The sequence below is a fragment of the Pongo abelii genome, chromosome 5 (assembly GCF_028885655.2).
Source record: "Pongo abelii isolate AG06213 chromosome 5, NHGRI_mPonAbe1-v2.0_pri, whole genome shotgun sequence".
NCBI classification, from domain to species: domain Eukaryota; kingdom Metazoa; phylum Chordata; class Mammalia; order Primates; family Hominidae; genus Pongo; species Pongo abelii.
The window spans coordinates 95,980,080-96,006,764 of NC_071990.2; the positions used below are offsets into that span (position 1 = coordinate 95,980,080).

General features: G+C 34.2%; 1 long non-coding RNA gene across 10 annotated transcripts in view; it reads right to left on the minus strand.

Annotated features, from left to right (window-relative positions):
- The window catches only part of LOC129054622 (uncharacterized), a 406,710-nt gene that overhangs the window by 49,855 nt on the left and 330,170 nt on the right, over positions 1-26,685 (minus strand). For 9 of the 10 annotated variants that reach the window (XR_010140277.1, XR_010140276.1, XR_010140274.1 and 6 more), the window contains one exon: positions 6,510-6,622. The exons of the other annotated variant lie outside the window; for it this stretch is intronic. This is a non-coding gene — a long non-coding RNA (uncharacterized LOC129054622). The remainder of the gene's footprint in view (positions 1-6,509; positions 6,623-26,685) is intronic. 10 annotated transcript variants of the gene reach the window in all.

The following is a 26,685-nucleotide window of genomic DNA, read 5'->3' on the forward strand; positions in this document are numbered from 1 at the left end:
TTTGTACGAGAAAAAATGTTATTGTAAGTTTAAAATGCTATAATAATTAGCCCTTTTAACTTAATCAAACAACTGGTTTTTTAAACAATTTTTTGGAGATTCTTAGTGTAACTATTGTTCTTCTGTATTGCTCAGGATGATAATAGTAACTGCGTTATTTGATGACCTCTGTGGTTTAACACAATAGAAATTTACTTGTCATTTCTGTCATATTCCAAGGCAGTCAGCCAGAAATCTGAGGAGGCTTTCCTCTAAAGATGTTTATACTCTATCTACCTAGTAGGTTTGCTGCTAAATGAAAGAATTGGGAGTAAGAGGGAATGAAAGATCCTTCAAGATTGCAAGAAGTAAATCCCATTTGTGCTCACATTCCTTTGGTCAGAACTCAAATACAGGATGCGGCCCCTCCTAGGTGATCAGAACTGTTAGATACATGGATTTACTCCTGGCATATAAATACATCAGGAAATTATTCTCAAAAGTCGCAGAGTGATATCTTTAACGGGACACTGCTTGGACCCTCCTAGGTGATCAGAACTGTTAGATACATGGATTTACTCCTGGCATATAAATACATCAGGAAATTATTCTCAAAAGTCGCAGAGTGATATCTTTAAAGGGACACTGCTTTAGTTATGAGTTGAATCAGAATTTGTGGTTTCTGTTAGCTCAAAATTGTTAAAAATTCTAATCACTTGCAAATAATCTAAGGTTAGATTGAAAGACAGAATATGTAATTTGAAGAAACTATAATTTCATCTTGCGATTAATTAGTAGTAAGTACTGAATATTCTAAATTACATTTAAATCATTATTTTGCCTAAATAATAGACAAAATAACTACCAAACATAAATGTTGTTATATAATTTTTGTAATATATTGGATAAGATTTATAAGCTTCCTACAAGATGCAACAGACTAGAATGAAAGGCAGGAATACTTGTATGGATGTTCCTCCTTAAATTATGTGTAAACCATAATAACTGACTACTTTCAAACTAGGAAATGTTTATAAATATTATTATTCAATTTTTTCTTTTGTCTGAAATTTTTGTCTTTTTTTTTTTTTTCTTTTAAGACGGAATTTCACTCTTGTTGCCCAAATGGCACAATCACGGCTCAATAAATTTTTGTCTTTAATTTTATTTTTCCTATTTCTATATTCAGTATTAGTTTGCAAGTTTTTTAAAAAATACTCTTTGACTCAAAAAACATCTGTGAGGTGATTGATATGTACTGAGCTTACATTCAAAGTTTAGGATTATGCTGTTTCAATAATTTTTAGAAAATTTTTGTATGTCTCTAGCTTATATAATAATGTTATTCTTAAAAACTAAAATCTGTTTACACAATATATACTTATATCTATTTTACATATTAGATTACATTCTATTTTTCTTCTTTTTAAAATTACGATGGTAGTAGGATAAGACACAAATGTGCCATATCACCACTTACTACAATATTCCCAGGATATTTACAGGTGATTCATGAAATTACACTTAGATATTGAAATAAAATACTATTTTTAAAAAGTGATGTTTTAACATAATTAGTTTTAAATTTGTATGAAGTGATAATCTTTTGGCCAGGTTAAGAGGTTGATAAACTTCTTTAAAACAGCCAGTCTTAAATGAGCCTTCCAGTATAACAATATGTGATTTTATTCATCGTATCCCCACTATGTGAGCACTGCAGCATGACAATAGATAATACTAAGGGGTGAGAATTAGCTTGTGTGACTTAATAATTTGTGTGACTTACCAAGCATCTTTTTCAACTTACTAACAATGACATTTAATATAATTTGGAGTATTTGATTATCACATTTACTTTTAGTAAATAAATACTAACAGTTTTAATGTTGAATATACAATTTGTATACAAATATTTGTTAATGGCGTTAGCGTCTGCACTTATTTCAGTTCATATTATAGAACAAATACAAAAGAAAGGTAAAAAATGAAAATAAAAAAGAAGTTTTATAGAGATTGAGATGCCCTTCAATTTGTTAAAGAGTTCATTTTTCCTTTGGTTAAAAAAGAAGCATTTGAATCAAATACATAAATATTAAAAAGGCAATTATGGTTTGTTTCCGGGACAACAGAAATGAAGCACATGATACAATAATGAAATAATTTACAGCTCAGTGGGACAACCATAGAGATAATAATCTAATGGAAAACTCGTATTTGTTTAAAAAGAAAATAAGATCTCTTATCCAAGCCCATCTTTAATTTCAACATTAGTGTAACAGGTGATAGTACAGAATCCCACATTTCAAATCTTTCAAAGACATTTTTAGTAGTTCATGGGAGGTTAGGAGGCGACATCACTACTTTAATGCAAATAGGTTCTTCTGAATAGGCTAGCAATTCAATTATATTTAGGAAGAAAATACTTTTGCTTCCCTAGAAACCCTATGATGTTCTGTAACAAATAATAAGCCCATGCAAAATTCTATATGCCGTAGGTAGGTCTGACTCAACTTTTAAAACTCCACAGGTATAGTTGCAAGTGTGTCGTATGAACATACAAATATAATGACCTTCTCAATTAGAGCCCCGGAAGTTAGAAAATACTTTCAGTTTATGTAAAAGAGTACATTTAAAATTAGCTTAGTCCATGATTTTTCTTTTTTTTTAAATTTTCATTTTAAGTTCAGGGGTACATGTGCAGGTTTGTTACACAAGTAAACTTGTGTCATGGGGGTTTGTTGTACAGATTATTTCACCACCCAGGTATTAAGCCTAGTACCTATTAGTTATTTTTCCATATCCTATCCCTCCTTCCAACCTCCAGCCTCCTAAATAACCTGTCATTTTTACAATGATATCTGATAAATGTTTTGAATATGAATCCAGCCACCTGGGAAATATGATTCATTTGTAATTCAAGACCAGATAAGTATAACATAAAGCTAACATCAAGAACAGAATTGCAAAAAACATGAATGGAAATAATAATAGCTCTATCATAATATATGCTTATTAGTTTAGTCAATAATGCATATGTAAATTGGGCTCTGGTATTTTTAATAAATTTTGACCACAATTATATGACAAAGACTAGCATCCTCACATATCTTAAGTAGCCACAGTAACATGAAGAGAAATCATACATTGTACCTTGGATAATTTATCTAAATCTAAAAATGTGTGGAGGAATTATGGAGACCAGTTGGCATTCTTGTATTCATGAAACAATTGATTGCCTTTTGATTGGAGACTAATGGCTGCCCAATTTTTAAGGCATTAATAACTCATAAAGTAGGAAGCTAGCCAGAGGACAGATACAGTTGAGGTTCACAATTATGGATAAAGATTAGGGTTGGCTCTAAGGAAAATTTTTATTTTAGTAATGATGCATGTCAGATTTTCTTTTGGCTTATTCCTTGGTACCTATAGAGAAAAAAGTGAGTGAAATGAAAAAGCTCTATCACTACATGTAGTTTAAGAAGATTTTAAAAAATGCAATTATATTTTATGGCCTAGTAATGGATTACAACATAATTCTTCAGGGTGGAGTTGGGTATGGGAAGAATATGTTCTACTACTTCAGCTCAATATCTATTTACATAATAACACCTTTCATAATATTAGAAATGTGAGAAAGTCACCTAGATGACCAGATTGCTTGAGAGTCTGTCAATCAACCTCAGAAATGACAGGGGATATATAAGGTTGTGATGTCAGTTCACCTAGAAATGGCAGATAAGACACGGCTCTGATGGAAGAAAATGTAAATTTTGACCATTGGAAAGGCCCTGTGAAACTCTGCTGACCTACCTGAACCACAATGGAAGAACTCAAAGGGCATGGGTCCCAGAGACTCTGAAAATGGGATCTGTTGTTATTAAAACTTAACACTGTGTTTAGCCTAGTGTGGCTAGGAGTAAGCATGATGCAAGATAACTTAGACACTCCTAAGGATACTTTCTTTCTTGAATATTCTGGAGTTTTGTAAATTTGGGGTAGGTAAATTAGTCTAAGTAACTACCACCAATATATAAGTGCAAAACTTAGGAATAATTACTAATTTTTTTAAGTAACTTCAATGTATGTTATCATATTTGACCTACATAACAATCTGTGTAAAATAGGCATTATTATCTCAGTTTCTCATATGAAACTTAAAGCTGTTAGGTAGTCTGTCCTTGCAGGAATAGTGTATATCCACCAGACAAATACATGGCTGTCTGATGCTGAAGTCTTTGTTCTATTACACCATGTGGCCACAGAGAAAACTGGAAGAAATTGCCATCATTGCTTGCAAAAATCAATATTTACCATTCCACATGAATGCATAGGTAGGACATAAATGAACAGGCTATTTTTGCTTGAGAAATAATTGTATTTCTTTCTTTTTATGTTTTCTCATCAGAAACTTGAAATGTGAGAACAGCTAATACAATCCTGGTTGACCTCAAGATCCTTTAGGATTATTTTGTGATTTGACTTTCATGAACAAAGAACCAGTGAAAAAATACAAAACAAACCAACGAACATGTAATGGTGCTGACAAGTATCCTGCCTGGCTCCCTACCCTTAGGAGACTGTCATCCTGTTTCATTGTCAGTTTATAAACATCATTGCTAAATGAAAAGCAGAGATAATTCATTCAGTTCACTTAGGAAAACCTTGAACTTCAGGTCACCTAAACTAAATCTGTTTAAATCTCAGAAGTAATGAGAGAGCAAACATAAAATTATAGAAAATTCTAATGCTATTTTCATCCCAGGGAGTTCAGAATTACATTATGCAGAGAATATAATTAACTCCACTGAATTCTACCCTAAGTAGCATGTTAGAAGTGTAGGATTTGTCATTAGCATAAATGGAACAATAATACAGGCCTGAAGTAAAATATCTGCAACATTGCCATCAACAGCCAATGGGAATGAAAGAATCTTGCAAAGGAATGACAGGTCAAAGAAAGTGATGAAAGCTATAATTAAAACCATAAACTGTAAGTAAAAGAGCATGTAAACTACAGAGCCATTTAGTCTATGGGTGAGTGAATCCAGAATAATTATATCAAGCTAAATGAAGAGTTACTGCTTTCTTGCAAGGCTCATGCTAGAACAGAAAACAAAGCTTCCTGAGAGGAGTCAGAAAATCTTCATTCTCTGTTGGATCTGTTCTGAATCACTGTTTGATTTCTAGTATGAACTTAAACTTCCTAAATGTCTCTTTCCCATGACTGTATTCTGAGACCAATCATATTTCCTTCACAGATAGGTTTAGAAGACAAGTTAAAAAAAAAGTTAAAAGATGTTTGGGAGAAAGATAATAAAATATAACTGTGTTTCTATTGAAGTCTCCAGGCATGATAAAAACCAGTCTAAAATAGAAAAAATTCAGGTTTATGTTTTGTTCTTACTATTGATTTGATGCCTACATTTAATCACATAATCTCGTAGAATTTCAGTTTCCTTATATGTAAGTTCAAGTAAGGACAAAGTTGTGGTCGGGTGAAGCTCAGATGACAAAACATATTTAAATGCAATATGGAAAATGTAAAAATCTAGAAATAATACCGATAATTTTTCAAACGTACTGCCAATGGTATACAATAGAAGAGTAATGACAAGCCTATGGAAGGAAGATGTATATGGAAACTTTTATATCCAAATTTGTCAGTAAACCAAGCGATGTCTGCAATGGTCAGTAGCTCAGTGTCTCTCCATTTCTTAAAATATTTTTAAACATAGATTTACATTTTATTCTAGTTGGCTTTTATAGTTTAATAAGTGTGCCAATTTCATATAGTGAGAATCACATTTTAAAAAGTGTAAATCCCGATTCTTTACAAGGATATTGCTACTGTTTATTTTGAAAAGATGAAAGGGGAGCTTTAACGTAAGAGCTGCAGACTCTCAAAGGAGAGGCAAAGCACAAAAGTTTCTTTGCATAATAATGAAATGAATTGTTTTGGAATTTCCTTCTCAAAACTTCAAGCCTAGATATCATACTTTACAAGGTAATTAATTTACTTCATAATTTATTTTTAAATTCTTCCTAATCATTTTCAAGATATATGATTGCTTTGTCAGTGTCCTAAGAGCCCCTGATGTTGCCTGCAGATGTGTTCTGTTTGGCCTACGCAGTGAATCTTTTCATAGAGCTAAATTTTCAATTCCCATCAACACCTATGGGATTAGAATTGAACCTATCCACATTTAACTTACTTGTCTGGCTCCTGAAGATTTTTTAGTTTGCACCTCTGTATACAGCATAGAACCTTAAAACAAATATAGTTGACCCTTGAACAACGTGGGGGTTGGGGGTGCTAACCCCAAGCAGTGAAACATCCACATATACATTTGACTTCCCCAAAACTTAACTACTAATAGCCTACTGTTGAAAGGAAGCTTTACTGATAAACAGTTCATTAGCACACATATTTTGTATGTTATATGTATTATATACTATATTCTTACAACAAAGTAAGCTAAAGAAAAGAAAATGTTATTAGGAAAATCATAAGGAAAATAATATATATTTACTATTCATTAAGTGGAAGTGGATCATCATAAATGTCTTTATCTTCATCATCTTCACATCAAGTAGGCTGAGGAGGAGGAAGAGGATGGGTTAGTCTTGCTATCTCAGAGGTGACCTAGGCACAAGAAAATGTGTGTATGAGTGGACCATGCAGTTCAAGCCTGTGTTGTTCAAGGGTCAACTGTAGTATGAAATCTTTATTTACTGAAAGGAACTCAAGTTATAATGTTCATTAAATCCACATAATATATTTTGAACAGATATTTTTCTAATTTTTATGGTCTTGAATGTGTTCCAACTTATTTTTTATTCTCCAGTTTAATACTTATAATTTATATAGACTGAATGAAAATAACTTATTTTCCTTCTTGAATCATCAGAAGTTATTCTAGAGAGGATAAATTTGAGCATAAGCTGAACCCTTTCTATCTCACTCACCTCTAAAGCAGCCTCCCAATCCCTCGCATCCCTTATGTTAGGCTAATTTTAAAGCACCTCTATTTCAGGGTACTGCTTTTAAATTATTTTTGTGTTTTTAAATAGCCATGATTCAAATCTATTTTCAGTGACTTTGAATTCATAGATTTCAAGTCCATTGTTGCAGTACTATTTTACTGTAAAAGTGTTCTCTGCAAGGTATTGATAGATTAGTAAATAATGGGAATAAATTCCTGAACACATGGACACTGGGAGGGGAACAACATACAATGGGGCCTGTTGGGACATGGGGCGCAAAATATGGGAGAGCATTAGGACAAATACCTAATGCGTGCGGACTTAAAATCTTAATGACAGGTTGATAGGTGCTGCAAACTACCATGGCACATGTATACCTATGTAACAAACCTGCACATTCTACACAGGTGTCCCAGAACTCAAGGTAAAATTTAAAAAAAATTAAAAGTAATGATTAAGCTGGTGAGATGTTTTGCTTCCCAGAATACCACACCTTTCCTTTCTATCCTCAGTCCTTACACCAATTCACACATTTAGGCTAATTGGTGGTCTGTGCTTTTTCTGGTTTTGGTTTACTTAAATCTTGGTCTTTAGAGAGGTCAGTTGGCATAGACAAAGTATTTCATAAGTCCTTGAGAGAACTAGACTGTACCTTTCTGTCAAAGATGATACCAAATAGAAAACACACACATACGCACACATACACACACATTTTTCTGAATCTAGGGAGAAACAGAAAGGAAAATAAGAGGGAAAAAAGGATCACATAAATGTTCGCAGGTCCAGTGCCCTGCTTTACTGACAAAGAACTCAAGATGCAGAATGAGAATGAAAGATTTCCATGCTCCATAGTAATGTAAAAATATCTAAATTCCACATACTTCCATGCGGTAACGATAACACAGCACTCTACTAGAAGTGAAGGAGCATGAGGACAGGAAAAAGAAACATCTCAGTAGCAATCTATATGGACTGAAGACCCAGCAGATGCAATGAGGAACATCTCCTCAAGTGTCAGGTGCAAAAGGATAACTAGTCCCTCCTACAAAGCCTTGGCACTCTGTAAGTCCCTTCATCTCCAATACATGGCCCAACACTAGGAAAAGGGGGGTTGTCTTGGCTGAGAAGGAGTTTCCACCAAGTGGTTAATAAGGGGAGAAATTGAAAATAATTTCATTATAGAAAATGATATGTATCGTGCATAGCTGTGTTCTTCCAGAGGTTCATATCTAGCATATAATTAATTAAAAATCAAAATAAAATGTCAAAAGTGTTTTCTTATTACCTATGATTCATTAGACTCTAGACATTAAAACTTTGTAAAGACCTCAGGTATACATGATAGGATGAAGTCATTTCTTCTGCTTTTTAGTTACATCTGCATCACTGACTTCCAATGCAATGTTGAAGCAAATTCACATACTAAAATAATCTAATATTAAACAGGAATATAACAATTTTTACAATACTCTTCACATGTTGGCAGTATGTGCATGAGGCAAGTAGTAGACTATATATATATCAGTTCGGTTAAAGAATTTAGTGTGATCCAAGACATGCAGATATTAAATGTAAAGTATAGTATTATTAGGCTTAAACATTTAACCAAGCACTAAAACTACCTCAGTGAGTTTCAGTCCAACACTTCATTCCAACCTCAGAAGAGTGCAACTCTCACTGTCATCATACACATGGAGCTAGAACATTTGGGTCCACTTATTCTTTGCAAATGAGGTGCCTCACTTCTTGACTTCCAAAACCTTTAAGCAATCTATTTCTTATAATATGAATCAAAGGTTTATTGGATGTCTTCTGAACCATCTGGGTGAGTTAACGGTAAAGGAATCTAAAATGCATGTATTCATTTCATTTAAAATACACATGGGCTTATAAACCAATTGAAAATTACTTGGCATGAATGTAGAGGAACTTGGCAGAAAATGTTTCCTTGAACCCAACATTTTGACAAAGTCCAAATGTAATAAATAATTGCCCAGATTTTTAGCCATGAATTGGCACAATAGTCAAATAAGAATTAAATAAAATATATCAAAATGAATTTGAAACAGTTAGATATGCTTTCTTAAATGAAATGTAGCTTATAGAAAGGCTTATGTATCTTTTACTACAATAATGGATCTTAACTTTCAGGGCTTTGTTTTCTAGCATCTGATTACAACTAGATGTCTTTTATATGCCTCTAGGAATCAGGTGGGATTTTTTTGTTTGTTTGTTTTGTTTTTTGTTTTTTCTATTGCCGGTTTATAAGAGTGCTGTAGAAACTGAAAGTAGTGTCAGGTGCTCTTACAATGAGACTATGGCATGTATGCACACATAGACACATTCCTGCACGCACACATAAAGAAAAACTCCCTACCCCAAAAAGTAAAAGTAAAAACTGCTGTTTGTATTTTTTCCTTTGAAGATGATGCTACACACCCACCCACACCCCGCCCCCACCCCCACACACACAGAGCTTCTAATCTACTAACAGGAACAGCTAACAATATTTTTTGTAAATTTTTGCTTCCAACAAGGGTTGCTATATAAAACGCAAGATGCACATTTAATTTGGATTTCAGATAAGCACCAAATAATATGTTTTGGTGTAAGTATGTCACATGTAATATTTGGGACAAGCCTACATGCAAAAAATTAACTATCTGAAATTCAAATTAAACTAAATGTCCTGTTTTTTTGTATTTTTTCTTAATCTGAAAACCCTACTTCCAACACCTCTTAATGAATGCATTTAGAAGAGGAAGTATTTCAATGAATAAGTAGTTCTCAAGATCCTATCATGTAGTTTATAAGAACAAAGAGATCTCTTTAGGTACTTACATTCCACTCAGGATATAAGACTAACATGTGAAGAATGCAATATAGTTTGTTTGTTAAATTGTGTTTACTATCTATAAATGATCTGTTTATAGATTAAAAAATAATGAGACCTATTGAAATTAAAGAACTTTTCATGATCGATATGCACTTTGAAGAAAATGAAGACATTTTCCATGTAGAAGAGGTATGAAGGAGTATTCCAGGGCAGAGACATAAGATTGAAAACTTAGAGGAGATAATCAGCACAATTTATTAATGACACATTGGGCAGTTATTCAGACGATGGGAAAAATATTATTCAAAGATGCTTAAAACTAAAATGTGAGAACAAAATATATGCATATATAACATCAACAGTTCCTTTCAATCATTAAAGATGTTACTGTACTTAAAAAATGGAGTTATGACCTCAAAAGCCTTGCAGTCTTTGAGTCTTAGCAATTCTTATCCAGAATTGAATTTTGATATAAGCAAGAACATGGACTATACTTATTTTATATATTCCTAGTATTTAGCACAATGTTTAAACATAGTGCTCAATAAATGCTTGCAAAAAAAAGTCTCATTGTAACGAAGAGAAAGAAGGAAGGAAGGAAGGAAGGAAGAAGGAAGGAAGGAAGAAAGGAAGGAAGGAAGGGAGGGAGGGAGGGAAGGAGGGAGGGAAGGAAGGATTCCTCAGAGTTGGTAGATATTTGGGGAGTTATAAAAGTAAATTATTTTAATTGTTCAATTTATTTATATTTCTAAAGAATAAAATACAGAAGTAGAATTTCAGATGCCAATGTCACATGAAGAAGGATTCTACTGCCCTTTTTCATCCATTTATTTTGAAGAATATTACTTTAAATTGAAATAATACTGCAGGCATTTAAAACATATCCACCAAGTTTCCAGAAGGTGATTCTACAAAAATTATTCTTCAGGAATAACTCTTCCACTCAAAACAAGAATCAAAATATAAATAAACATATTTAAGGAGTTGTTATTATGAGACATTTAAGGCTATAATATTTAGGCATTTAAAACATTAGGGTTATTGGATAAATGATTTTGTGCAATAGCCATTGAAGATTCTTGAAGTGGAGATGGCTCTGTTTGCTTTCTAATAGAGAGCTTGTTGTCGTGTGTTGATGTCAGCATCATTTCTAAAGGTTATTGCTGTAGCTGACAAGAAACAAAATCTCACTGTCAATCAGTGAATTTTTCCATTGGAATGAAGGATATTTGAATATTTGCCAGACTTTGCAGATTTATAATCTTAAAATCATTAGTTTTACCATATACATACGTGTTTTAAAATTAATACTGCTTTTCTTTCTTGTCCTCTGATTTCTACCAGGTTATTAGTCCTCCATTCAGGACTGGTACTAGTTGGATAAAGACAGGAGATATGCCAACATATCCTGTGGTTTACCATCGGATTTTTACTAAACATAAAAGTAGACTTTTAAGAAATGAGATTGAAAGACTATAGTGCTTGGCAGGATTGAAAGGACACTGGTCACGTGATATGGTTAGGCTTTGTGTCCCCATCCAAATCTCATCTCCAGGGAGAGACCAGGTGAAGGTAACTGAATCATGGGTGTAGTTTCCTCCATGCTGTTCTTGTGATAGTGAGTGAGTTCTCGTGAGATCTGGTGGTTTTGTAAGAGGCTCTTCCTCCTTTGCTTGGCCGTTCTTCCCGCCGCCTTGTGAAGAAGGGTGCCTTGCTTCCCCTTCACCTTCCACCATGATTGTAAGTTTCCTGAGGCCTCCCCAGCCATGCTGAACTGTGAGTCAATTAAACCTCATTTTTTTATAAAGTACTCAGTCTTGGGCAGTTATTTATGGCAGTATGAAAACAGACTAATACACCATGGTTTCCAAACACACAGGCTGACTGCTTTTGTCTTACATTAAAAACTTGATAAAAGACCCTTCACAGCCTTGTCCATCAGGTAGGACTAAGAATAGCATGTACCATGATATCAGGATCAAAAATTATGTGAACAAAAAGTCCTCAGACTCCTGTATTACCCAGGGCAATGCCTAACAGTCTTGGTGGCACAGTGGTGGCACACTTCTGGTGGCACACTTCTGGCACACACCTCTGGTGGCACAGTGTTAAATTGATGTTGTACAAACATGTGTATTGCACAGATCCCTTTTCATTTTGGGGTAATGATTTTATCATATTTATAAAGAATCACATATGTTCATTTTTTTGAAGTCACACAATACAAAAAATGTATAAAGAATAAAGTTTATAAAACCCTTTGGCATTTCATCACCAAGAAAAAATACTTGACAGAGCATTATTCCAGTTTCTTTCTATGTGTGCATACTAACAAATTAAATGAGTCACAAATTAATAAAATATTTCATTAAAAAGGATATTATATTCACACATTTTATTTAAAAGTATTAAATGTAGTATTTCTTGATTTTTTAGGATAAAAAGGAAATAAATTGAAATTGAAGTGCCAGATAAATTATTCCTTCTTTAAATAAAACGAAATGATTGTAATACCTAAAATATTTATTTAAAGTTAAGAGTAAAAGATTGAGATAGACTATAAAGAACTGAAACCATTATTTTTTCTCCAAATTTCAATTTTATATTAGCAAAATGACTACCTACTATAAAGGATGAGGAAACCAGAATTCTCATGTTTTTACCCTTTCTTTCTTTCTTTCTGCAAATTCCTGCTTTAAAATGATTGTATTTTCAATTTTGAATTATCAAAGTTCATGACACTTTTACTATTTTCTGTAGACACAAGTTTCTCAGTTGGTTTAAGCTCAGTTTTATATCTGCGTGAGAAATTCAATACTTACTCTCAGTTCATTTTTCCGTTTCTATACTTTATTCCTGATTTGCAACTTTTGATTCACCTTCTAGTTAGCTGGATTAGAACAGTAAGCAGTTTTTCAGGAGTAACTTAAGGGTATTATTTTTCCTGACAATAAGTGTCCCTTATTGTAAGTAAGTAAGTGTCCCTTACTATGAGACACTTTTTGTGTCTCATAGTAATTGCCTACTGCCTTCATAAATATAAAGTACCTATGAATTTGAATTATGAATTGGCTATATTTTTGGATATTTTCTCCTTAGAATTTTGAGGAGATCACTCCATTTTCTTCGATATTTAACCTAGCTGTGGAAAGTCTGAAGCAAACCTGATTTTCCATCTTACATTCTCTTTTGCATTTTCCTGTGTGCATGAAAATTTATTCAGGTGTCTTTGAAATGTAATACTAAACTAGAATATGTCTCAGTATGTTCCACTTTGTATCAATTTTTCATAAAACATGGTGTGATCTTTTACATCTTTAAAATCAGTTATTCATTTCACAGCACTATTTTCCCTAATGTATCTGTGAATGTATTTTTCTGTTCCATTTGTTGAATATTTGACAGCAGAAATTGCTTACATTTGTGATTTTTTTAACTTTTATATCTTCCCAACTGCTTTAATATCTTTGTCTTTTTTCTTTTGCATTAAAAATAATATCATTCCTTTCTTCTGTGGCAGTTATTTGAGATTTATCTTTACTTTTCCAATCCTGTCTTTACATAGTTGATTTATTTGTTCAGTTAATGATGTCTGTTTTTTCCTAAATTTGTTTTTATAGTTCAGAAATATCATTTTCTATTTTCTTAATGTATCTTTGAATTATTATTCTATTGAAGTAAGTTCTGGTTAAGTTCCTCTAAGGTAGGAGGTATTCACAAAAATATTCTTTTTCAAAAAATTAACAATTTGATACTTTGTCTTTTTCCAGTCATATTTTCTTTCTTCTCTTTTTTGATAATATTGTTTCATAGCTGTCATGTAATTATGCCCACAACTAGCGCTGTAAACAATTGTTAGAGAACTTGAAATATTTACTGCCTAGTTTGATTTTATGTTTTTTCTAAACTGTCTGTAAAAAGATTTCACCGCATTAGTAAGTAAGTGTGTCCTACCCAAGAGGGTATGCTCAAATTCCATATCACTACTAATTTTACTGTGAATGTATTGGAAATGCAAAGCCCTGGTTATCTAATCTCTACTGACATCTTTAGATCTCATCACATGTTACAAAGGCTTCTCTCTCTCCTGTCTCTCTCTCTTCCCACCCTCCTCAGTGTCTCTGTCTCTTTCTATTTCTCTATCTCTGTCACTCTCAATCCTCTTTCTGCTACCTATCTGCATAAATTTATTTTCCTGTAACTCCAAACAACTAATAATTATTCAGATTCCTCTCTACTATTTTTACTATTTTGTTTTTGGATGAAAAGCTTAGACACTCCATCAAGAGCTTGCAGATACTAACTTTTCGTTGGATTTCATGTTACAGATTTTATGGCATGAATTTGAAACTCATTTTTTGTTGCTTTTTTGCTGATGAATTGTTTGTATCTTATTTTATTTTGTATTTGTGTGTGTGTGTCTATTTCATTAGATATTATCTTTATGACTCCGGTAATCCAATTTTATTCTGCCATCTTTTGACAAATTATTTTCATCACAATATTCCCAAACAGTATAAAATTATTATGTTAATAATTTTGAAGTCTTAAAAATCTATGAACTTTAAAAATGTATAAATTATCGAAATTAAAATTTAGAACAACAATTTAATACTATGAATGGTGTTTTACTCAGAAATTATATTACTACTCCAAATGTGAATATTATGTTTACTGGCTCATTACAGGTTCTTTGACTTTGGAAAGTTGATACACTGTAGGACCAGGAGATGGCTCAATTGTCCTACTCTTCTTTTCTATTTGAACTATGGCCTTTCTTTGATGTCAGTATGCATCGTGTGCACTCAACCTTGTTTTTTTCATTATTTAACAATTTTGATCTCTCAGTAACTGTGTATACTGATCTCACTTAGCAGTACTTAATTGTAATGTACCCCAGAATATGTTTCAGATATATTCTTAAGGTAATTATTTTTAAATTTCATTGAAATAGAAAACACAACACTTTTACACTTCTTACATATTACAGAGAATATGGGTGCCAGTAATTTGTTAAGTGTTTTTTACCTCTAGAGCCATGTAAGTGAAGTTACCAAGACAGATTGATTAATACTTAATCTAAATCGAGAAACACAGAGCAGCGCTCCACTGACTTCATAGCTTCCATTTGTAAGTACGTATTGTTTACAAGTCAAGTGCTTGTGAAAAAAAAAAAAGGAAAAGAAAATTAGCTGTAAATCAAAAAGTCAGCCCTACATAGGAGTTTATGACTTTCATATCCTGAAGCATATTCTAAGGTATTTCAATGTACAGCTTGTATACTTTCTTTTTAAATTCCCGGATCCTTTAAATTTGTTATCTTGGTGTTTTCATTTTCAGACCTGTATAATCAGCAACATCTTTGCTCTGTAAGGGGAAAGTAAAATCCCATTGCACCAGTGTCATTTTTGATGTAGATCTTTAGGGAAAAAATAGCAAGTATCAAGGATTAAATTATGCTGTTGTCAAGCCTCTAATTTTTCTATGAATGAATTGTAAAGTAAGCAAAAGGTGAGGGGAAAGTACCATATGCTCTTTTTCCAAAGGAGTGTTTCTTAACAACAGATCAGAAGTCACCTTTAAATGCTGACTATGTAGAAGCCTCCAGCTGCTTATTCTGCACAGGCAATTTTTGCTTTCTTTTTGCTGAGCTTCCAAAAGGAGAATATCTAAAAATAATTATTTCTGCCAGTTGAGTAATTAATGACGGCCTTACCAAGTGACAATTTTATTGAATGACATTAGGAAAGATGAATTAGCTTTTTATTAAATGGTATTTCAATGTTTCAAAGACTCCATGAATACCCCAAGAAGAGTGTTCCTGTTAAATTAGGGAAAACAGTGTTTTGGTTTTCATATCTACAAGAACTATTTGGTACATGTGAGTATTTTTCTATCAAAATAAAAAAGTTAAGATATATTACTTTGCTTTGCTATTATTTCATGACTAAAATTATTACAGAATGAAAATTAATGGATATTTATTTTTATTGGCATGTCAGTTATTCTCAAACATTTTATGAATTATAACTTTTCTAGGGATCTTTGTCCTTATTCTTTTCACCACTTCCCTCATGTCTATCAGACTTGAAACAACAAGAAAGAACGTAAGCTTTATATTTGTCAGCACATTGACTGACCTGGTTTAGTGCCACTACCACTCTTCTCACTCTTCCTCATTCACTACCAAAGGCATGTAAAAAGGAATTAACGCTGAAATCAATAAATGTCCTTATAGGGTGTTAAGAAATAGTAGTTAAGTAGATCTATAACATTAGTAAACTGTAGCTATTTTAACTAAACATGTACCAAGTTCCAGAAATGAGCTTCTTCCCTTTTCTCTATCTGATCTCACGTCACCCAATCCTAGGAACTGGCTCCCTAGTTCTCCTGAGCTAGTAATGCCTTAGTGCTGTAGTGCTGCGGAGCTCAGTCTTTGGTCCTTAATTTGCTCTTGTAGTCATCTCAGTGATTCCCATGTCTTTAGAATACCGTCAATATGCTGACAACCCCAAAATGTATGACTACAGCCCAAAGCTCTGGACTTACAGACACTACAGGCATCTTAAGATCTCTTCTTGGATGTGTAACAGACTTTTAAAAACTTAAAATATCTAAAAATGAACTGATTTCCCCTGAAAAACCTGTACCACTTGTTGGTTTTCAATCTCAGTTAATGGCAAAAACAATAAGAATTATTATTATTTAAACTCTCATCTTTTTTTATTAGTTACTTTCTGTCACACTACACATCTATGCTGTGAGAAAATCATGTCAACACTACCTTCAAAATATATACACAATCAAGTTGTTTTTCACCACATATCCTGCTGCCACCCCAATTGGACCACTATCATACTTCATCTGGATGACTGTACTTATTTCATGTTTGACTTATTTCTTTCAACTCATGCCTTCTCTGCCATAATCTATACTCTATGCAGCAGCCAGAATGACCCATTTGAAATGGATCCTAGATATCATCACTCCTTTATTTAATACACTTGATGGCTCAACATTTTACACAGAGTGAGTCATTAAAGTCCAATTTAATTGACCCTTTTCTGTGACTATTTGCACATATCTCGCATATCACTGCATATCACTCACACTAACTTCTTGCTTTTTCTTAAACCAAAAAAGTATCTTCCTATTTTACTTTGTTCATTTTATTGGGAACACTTATTTCCCAAATGTCTTCCAGTCTATCTCCCTCCCTCACGTCTTTTAAGTCCTTCATTATCATCTTTTCCATAAGGCCTACCTTAACCACCCAATGGAATACTACATTCTCTTCCCGTTCCCAACCATGGCACCATTCTTTACTTTGCTTGACCTTTTTTTTTTTTAATTCACCTTCTAACATATAACACATTTCCTCTGCTTATTATATTTGGTATTTATTTTCTACATATCCTGCTAGAACATAAGCTCCTTCAGGGGATTGAAGCTTGTTTGTTTTGGTTGCTGGGCAATAATTGTTATTTTTCAACACTTGACATATTCTCTAGATTGGGCATTCTGGCCAGCTACAGTTCCTCCTGTCAAGTGAAACTGAGTTTGCCCCTAGAGCAGATTCAAATGACTCAATTGATAGGACTGGTAATCACCTGAGAGACCTTGCTAGACTGAACTTTCTCACACTCACATCTCAATTTCCATTCTGAAACTTAATACATCTCTGTATCATAAAGAATAGTGGAGAAGTTTGCATATCTAATATTATTAATTATATCGTTACATTTATTAATATTAGAACATCATTTTGGGAATAGTACTAATATATACTTTCAACATTCAGTTATATTTTATGTTAATTTCTCATTTAGAATTTTATAATGATATTCGTGTGCATGATCCATATTAAAAAGTAGTCTGTTTTAACTTTAAACTCTGCATTTTTATTACCATGAGCGTGTTAACTTCTTTGAAGAAATGTTTAAAAGATTATGATTGACTCAGGTTGTTTATACAAAGAGACATTTAATAAAATGAGTAGCAGCTGAAAAACCTACCTTATTTAAGACTACACTAACAATATACTTAAAACAAAATTTTTTTCTTGAAAACTTGTGATTTCAAAGAACATTTATAATGTACAATGCTACTTGGCAGGTATAATTTCTACAGAAAATTCAAAAAATGCACGAATTTTAGGTTTTGAATACTAAAATGTATACTCACTGTTTACTAAGAAGTAGCCCTAATCTTACAGTAAATGAATGGCTATGGAACTGAATCATTAAACTGTAAGAAGTAAACGGGAAGTTGTGTTTTCAATAAATCTGTAGCCCATCTGCAAGGTCTTTGAGAATATGAGAATCAATGTTACAGAACAGATTTCAGCTTCTTTCCAACTGACACAGCCATTGAATATTATTCACAAGCATAACAAATCTCATCAGTAATGGTAGTTCACATTAGTCTGGCACAAAGGAAAAACAGGTTGCACTTTTATGAACATTTTCTTTTTCTAGCTATAATCCCACCCCTTCAACTTCCCCCAAGCTCAGGACCTCCACAGCTACATAATGGTTGAAAACCAAGACTATGGAATTTTGAGGAGAAAAACCATTAACAGTGGGCTGTTGAGAGGGATGTTATATCCCTTATCTACTTTGATTACAAATGGCCCAATGAGATAAAAATAGATATAAGTCCCATCGTACAGAGGAAGAAATATATTTAGAAAGAGTAGATGGCCAAATGTTGCTGAGGAAGTAATAAGTGGAGCCACCATAAAGAACTAATTCCCAGTTCTTTTGACTTCCAGCCCAAGGCTCTCTACTCTGCCACAAAATGAGAAAATTGGATTAAATGATTTCTCAAGTATCCCTAGACAAAAAACAAAACATGATTTATCTCATTCTAGTCATGGAGATGCGAAGGAGGTCATGATTTGGATGCATGGATAAATGATAGACGGCAAAGAACAGGAAATGTACATGTTCATATGATCCAAATTATGTAGCTCCTACTCAAGGAGAGTTGTTTGAGGCTCCATATCTATCACACCTGTCATGCAATTATCACTCTTTTGCATCTACTGACAAATAAATAGATAAAATGCTTTTAATATTTTTATTTCTTTGTACTGGAAGTATATTATTTAAATGTTAAAGACATTCTAAGGAAGGATAAAAAATTACATTCAACAATTTCCAAATGAAAAGTCATTTGTTTATAGTAGGCTATTAAGTCAGAGTTAGACTACTTTTTAACCCTTTTTCTTTTACGACAGTGACTTCTTTTTCTCCAAATAGGCTGGCTGTCATGTAAATGTGCATCATTGTTTAAAAGAAGAATAAGCAAAAAACCTCCAAAGTCAGGGTGAATCCACTGTCTCTGCTTCCAAAACAACACTAGTATTCTCCCAGTGATGCATGTGTAGAAACAACAAACAGAAACCTTTAAAGATCATACTTTAAAGATCATATGGTTGAACTCACCATATTATAGATAAATGAAAAGGCATGTCTTTGGTGAATGAGGTTAACTATCCGTCCCAACTGTGGTATCTAGGTTTTCTGACTCCCAGTTGAATTTTTTTTTCTAGATTACCATTATGATTGCTTTTCTTAACATGTGGAGGGAAATAGTTAGTGTTCATAGTAATTCATTTGCCAAGTAATTATAATACTGTACTCCTTTATGAGAAGGCTTATCAACAACACTGGAAATATTAAACCCCCATTGGACTAATTAGGAAATCTTTACAGCTTAGTCAATTGACTCACAGCTAAGGGGATACAAAAAAAGAAGAAAACAACCAAACACCATTAATTTTTCTTTTTCCTTCTCTGGGACCTGCTGTCTTTATTGAAAATATTTAACATTCGTTAAAAAGCAAAATAAAACAAATTAAAATAAAAATCTTCCATGGCAGTAAGTTAAATAAGCATGTACTTTCTTTGAACCCAAGCATGATATTTTTTTCATTGTATCTGAGCCCTAAGTACATGCCAAATGCATTAGAGTAGCACTAGACTATTTCCTGGCTATTAGCCGAATGCCGTGCAACTTAATACACACACAGCCTGCTGTAAATTTCAAAGGTTCAGATCAAATTAGTTTGAAGTTTTAGTTAGATTAGAAATGTTCATATCTTTCTATCAATACTAGATAGTTAATCTTTCTATTTCATGTTTTAAATTCTCAGATTTTTAGTAAGCTTACCAATTAAGATAAAGCTAACCACTGTATTTCCAGGTGAATGTGACAATCCTTTAATGAAGTGAAATGCAACAAAATTTCTTTGGCAAAAGGATCTGGTAATCATACTTATGATAAAATGGATAGAAAGATATGTCTGTATCTATATCTGTAGCTATCAATGAATAGAAAAACACCATAGTATGTGCTCCATAGCCTGGTTCAGGAAATGCTTATTTACAAATGCATTGGTAATTAAAACTATGACTTTTAGGAAACTTCCTGACAAAGAGTAAAATTAAACAAAAGTTAATTATTTTGATTTTGTGTCTGTATTCCTCACCAGTCAACTTGCCAAACCTATGAATTTCTAAGGAATTACACTAGGTAAATTTCACTTTTATTTTCCTCATTTTCTGTGATCACTACTAAAGGAAGGGCTAAGGAGAAACAAAAGTCTTGGAGTCACTAAAAGGCTTAGAAATTTTATTACACAGAGAATTGAGAAATATTGCTTTATTTCCAAAGAATTTTTAACCACTTCTCAGTCAGATTGAACATTTTATCTTTACACTTCACAGTTTCTTTAGTATTATGATGAGTTGTATAGCTAGTGTACTTGGGTCTGCTTCCTTAACATAATTTAAACTACATGAGGTCAATGTGCATATGTTATATTTTGTGTATACCCCAAAATATAGTACAACTTATGATACATTTTTTGGTGTGCAAAGTAATATGTGCATTGAATATAATGTCTTTTACATGAAACTACAGTACTCTTTCTAAATAGCAAATTCAAACAGACTAGTTTTTCTTTCTTCCAGTGCTGCAAAGGATCTAGTAGTAAATAAAAATACTAAAAAGCAAAGTGTTGACTGTTGTTCTGAACATTTGAAATAAATAGGGTTTTTTCTTGTCTTTGGGAGTTTTCATTTCATTACCAACAGCAACTGCCATTTCACATGTACTTTAAATATACAGTGTCTTTCCTCAGTATAATGGACTAAGCTAATAAGAGTGGACAAATCCAACTCCTACCACTCATAATACCAAATATAAATATCAGATAAAAAAATAAGTAGTTAGCCAAAGTTGAGAGAAATAAACTCACACACAAAAAAACCAGAAACTACCAAGTAACAAAACAGAGAATATTCAGCTGAGAGCTGATGCCATGATGCCATCCATCAGGAACCATAAGGTAAGGGTGTCAAATGCAGATGTAGAGGTTGGGGCCAAGTCTTTAATGTATATGGGAAGAAAAAGCCAGAGTCCTGGGCCAAATGGGGGCCAGCATACCATAATAAGGCTTCTGTACAAAACACAGCTCCTTAAAAGAGTGCCCAATAAATACAAATCATATTAGAAAATCTCCAACTTTTAGCCCAGGGAAGCCTTCAGGAGGGCTGTTGTCTCCTCAAAGACAATACTTGCAGGGGAGGACAGGAAAGAGGATTACAAATTACAGAACTGTAGCATGAATTGAAGTCCCATCCAAATTCACACTTTTCACAAGAGGTAGGAACCTAACCAAAAACTGTAATTATGATTAATTTAGTTAATATTAAATATAATAATTAGTATTAATAATATTAAAAAGATGTGGCCAGGCGTGGTGGCTCACACCTGTAATCCCAGCACTTTGGGAGGCTGAGGCGGGTGGATCATGAGGTCAAGAGCTCCAGACCATCCTGGCTAACACGGTGAAACCCCGCCTCTACTAAAAATACAAAAATTAACTGGGCGTGGTGGTGGGTGCCTGTAGTCCCAGCTACTAGGGAGGCTGAGTCAGGAGAATGGTGTGAACCCAGGAGGCAGAGCTTGCAGTGAGCTGAGATCGCGCCAGTGCAGTCCAGCCTGGGCAACAGAGTGAGACTCCGTCTCAAAAAAAAAAGAAAAAAAAAAAAGAGCTCGAGGTCATCCCGGCCAACATGGTGAAACCCCGTCTCTACTAAAAATGCAAAAATTAGCTGGACGTGGTGGTGTGCACCTGTAGTCCCAGCTACTCGGGAGGCTGAGGCAGGAGAATCGCTTGAACCCGGGGGCTAGAGGTTGCAGTAACCCAAGATTGCACCACTGCACTCCAGCCTGGCGACAGAGTGAGACTCCATCTCAAGGGGGGGAAAAAAAAGAGATAAAACTAAAATCTCATTATAATCAAACAAAGACCCAAGGAATCTTTCTCTGTCCCACAAACAGATGCACATAAAACCCAGCTGGAAAAAAAGGTGCAATAAAACATATGTCATTGATGAAACATAACTTGATTATTCAATTTATTATTTCATCTTTGGAATGTTCACTACTTATGCTGCTTCTCTAAATCAAAAGACCTCAAAAATTTGCTTTAATGGCATACAAATCTGAATATTCTACTTTGATGAATGGAGTTAAAAAACAAAATTTACAAACTGTATAATTGCTTAACCATAACTGCTGAATTTGGCTTTAAAATAACAACTAACGGTATCATTGTTTTAATTAACTGTGTCTCACCTCCTTCCCAAACAGACATGGAGTAAACATAAAGATCTCAAGGAGATCATTTTTATATTTTATCAAATGCTTTAAAGGATTTAAAAGGATAATTTCAATTGGTCCATAACTATATTTAAAACACTGTACTTTTTAACCAAATAAAACATAACTTGAAATTGGTCTCCTCTATTGAAATAATAGCATTAAGAATATATGTATTTATTTAGCAGTGCTACCTTCATTCCATGTATTTTTGGAATCCTTTCAGAAATGTATCGCATATATTTCTGTAAGCTTTACTTTTCTCTATTATTTTCTAAATAATAGAATAATCTATTATTTAGTGATGAGTAAAAGGACAAAGATTCCCTGTTCAATGCCTTTCCATTTTTCTCAGTTGCGAATTTTTGTTGTTGCTTTTGTCATTTGTTTTCCCACCATATCTACTTAGCCATTGATTGTACGTATTTTGAGGTGATTATTTTAATTAAAGCTGCATGGCTCTGCATTTCAGAAAGATAAAGTATTTGCTAGGAATTAAATTAGGAATCTGCAAATCCATCATAAATCTGACTCAGTTTCATTTGTATGTTTCCAGCCCGCTCAAGGGCAGTATGTGAAGTAAGTCAATATCATGCGTGTAATTGACTGATTGCTATTAATTTGAAATATGTGAATTTGAGGGCTGCCTTTATATAAATTCATTAATGTGCCATCCTTCACTGGCAATGATCAAGCTGCTGGCACATCACTAATAGGATATTTGCTTTGCGTTGTTTTTTAGTGGTCATGATGAATTTGGGTTGATCCATTCCACATACAGCTGTCTATTTTTTTTTTGTGACTAATGGGCCATATCTGGTGTGGCAGGCTTGTAGATATTATCCTCATTCTTAATGGAAGATGAAAAAATGGCAACAAAATATATAATGTTGGCTTCATTTACTAGAGCCAAACAAGCATGAATATATTATAAAACTACTCTCTAGTCAAAAAGCTAGAAATTATCAGGATAACTTTTTCACCTAAACAAACATTAAATTCATGTAAAGTATAATGGATTTTTACGTATACTATTAGTATTGCACAAAGTAACATGTAATTAACGATTTCAAATGAAAATTTCAATAAAAAAGGGATGATTTAGAACAAATATCGGTTTGGCAAAATGTAATGTTATTTGTACTAGTTACGAAGCTATTGTCTCTCAGCTTCAACCCCCCTGCCTGTTACCCTTCTACACTCTTCTTTGTAAGCTGAGTCTTAAATTATCTTTTATCTGTAGAGACATATGAAGAAAAAAGTATGGTTGAAAAGAAAAGAGACTTTCTTTTGTCCTTTCAGTTGTTGTTCTTCCTAGTAACGAAAGTCCCTTCAGCCCTGCAGTTGTTTATCTCAGTCCCCTGCATCACTGGGTACTTCTAGAACCAGCTTCAGTTAATTCTTTCACAGTCACCAGTATGAGCCAGATAGAATCTGTTTACCAGAGTATTAGACATCATTCCATGAGGACCTCCTCCAAGATTCTAAATCTTCATTATTTCTCCAACTGGATGGGTAGTGTCTCTTTCCCTGAGTTATTACTATTTTATTATGTCATTTTTTTTCCATTTTAATCCTTCAAACACCTGTTTAACCAGTTTCCTATGATGTCAAATTCTCTTCATTGAAATAGATAATAAATTTATATTTCCTGATTATTTTGATAGACTACCATAAGCGAGAGTTAACTTTTCTAGAGATTAGATAATTTTAATCGAAATATTGAATAAAATTTTTAATCCATAATCTACTTTTGAAATATTAATCAACTTAGTTAATTCTGTTGCCTGTTTAAACCATTCTTCTTCGTTACTGACAAAAAAAAAAAAAACTTGAGAGATACTTTAAATGTGAGAGCATAAGTGATTATGGTGGTCACCTGGTTTTGGTTTGAACTGTTTTGTTTTGGATCTGATCTGTGACCTTTGGAGAACTTATTGCCCTCTCTCTTCCTTTGCCCAAACACACACATACCACATGTGCCGTGTGGTTCCAGTTTGCTAATCACAGAACCATATGTCCCCTAATTTCCAAAGTTGACTGGTCAGATTTCCTTTCCCAAGAATGTTAATCATGAATGCACACCCCAAAGATGAAGGCTAACTTGGGTCGAAACATTCAATAGCAATTTCTAAGAGAGATGATGCCTGCCTTTCTACTCTTAATATCCATGGTTAGTGTCCACAGGGCTGATTCTTTAGCTATTCCTTCTCTCCTGAAGCTACCAAATATTCTTTGTTTATTTGGTTAAGTGAATACGGGTAGATTCCTTTATACATACAGTAGTTCTGCTTATATATTGCTTTTTAGGTGGCTGCTTTCCCAAGTACATTTCTCAGCTATGCTCTTTAATTAACTAGATAAAGATGTCATTTTCCTCATTTTTTTAAACATGGGATGAAAGAATCATATCTGCTTCATAGTTTCATCCATTGACATAATATATTTATAAAATATAGTTTTAATATAAACTTTGGGAACATACTTGGTATACACAGTCTACAATTAATTAAGGATAGTGTTTGATATGGTTTGGCTGTGTCCCACCCAAATCTCATTTTGAATTGTACATAATTCGAACATGTCATGGGAGGCACCCAGTGGGTAACTGAATCATGGGGTGGGTTTTTCCCACGTTGTTCTCATGATAGTGAATAAGTCTCACAGGATCTGATAATTTTACAAAGGGGGGTTTCCCTACACAAGCTCTCTTGCCTACCACCGTGTAAGATGTGACTTTGCTCCTCATTTGTCTTCAGCCATGATGTGAGGCCTGCTGAGCTATGTGGAACTGTGAGTCAATTAATTGAAACCTCTTTCCTTTATAAACTTTGCATTAGTCAGGGTTCTTTAGAGGGACAGAACTAATAAAATAGATGTATATATGACGGGGAGTTTATTAGGATAATTAATTCACACGATCACAAGGTGAAGTCCCCAATAGACTGTCTGCAAACTGAGGAGCCAGGAAGCCAGTCCGAGTCCCAAAACCTCAAAAGTAGGGAAACAACAGTGCAGCCTTCAGTCGATGGCCGATGGAATGCTGTTTCCCATGCCCCAGTTTATGGCTAGATGGGTCAGATAGCACCCAGCTCATTATAGGTAGCTCAGGTCCCATGGTGACTTGATGACCCATAGTCAAACTTTCAGTTTCCACCAAAGCCCAGTAAAAGGACAAGAGCTGTTTCTCGAAAGGAGAGTAGTTATCTGCAGAAGGTGGGAGGGCTTTGTTCCAAAATCCTACAGGCCTTCTGTGTGATTCACCTGTGGGGGCCTGCCAAAGACTCCAAACAGCATCTCTATCTGTGACTGACACATCAAGCACCATTGGATCTACTGGGTTGTATGGCCTAAGTGGCAGAGCAGCTTTCACATCAGCCTGGAGCTGCTGCAGAGCCTTCTCCTTTTGTGGACCCCACTCAAATTTGCAGCCTTTTGGGTCACTTGATAAATGGGCTGGAGTAACATACCCAAATGAGAAATGTGTTGCCTCCAAAACCCAAATAGGCTCACCAGGCCTTGTGTCTCTTTCTCAGTTGTAGGAGGGGCCAAATGCAGCAACTTACCCTTCACCTTAGAAGAAATCTCTCAACAGGCCCCACACCACTGGACCCCTAGGAATTTTACTGAGGTAGAAGTTTCCCAAAGTTTAGTTGGATTTATTTCCCATCCTCTGGCACACAAGTATCTCACCAATAAGTCCAGTGTGTTTCTACTTCTCGCTCACGGGAGCCAATCAGCGTAATTTTATCAATGTAATCCACCAGTATGATATCTTGTGGAAGGAATATGTGGGGTGTGAGCCCCAACACAGAGTCCCCACTGGGGCACTGCCTAGTAGAGCTGTGAGATGAGGGCCACCGTCCTTTAAGCCCCAGAATGATAGATCCTCCAACAGCTTGCACCATGCACCTGGAAAAACTGAGGACATTCAATGCCAGCCCGTGAGACCAGCCAGCAGGGGGCTGTATCCTTCAAAGCCACGGTGGAGGACTGCCCAAGACTGTGGGAGCCTGCCTCTTGCAACAGCATGACCTGGATGTGAGACAGAGAGTCATAGGAGATCATTTTGGAGGTTTAAGATTTAAGTGCCCCACTGGATTTCGGACTTGCATGAGGTCTCTAGCTTCTTCGTTTTGCCCAATTTCTCCCGTTTGGAATGGGTGCATTTACTCAATGCCTGTACCCCCATTGTATCTAGGAAGTAAGTA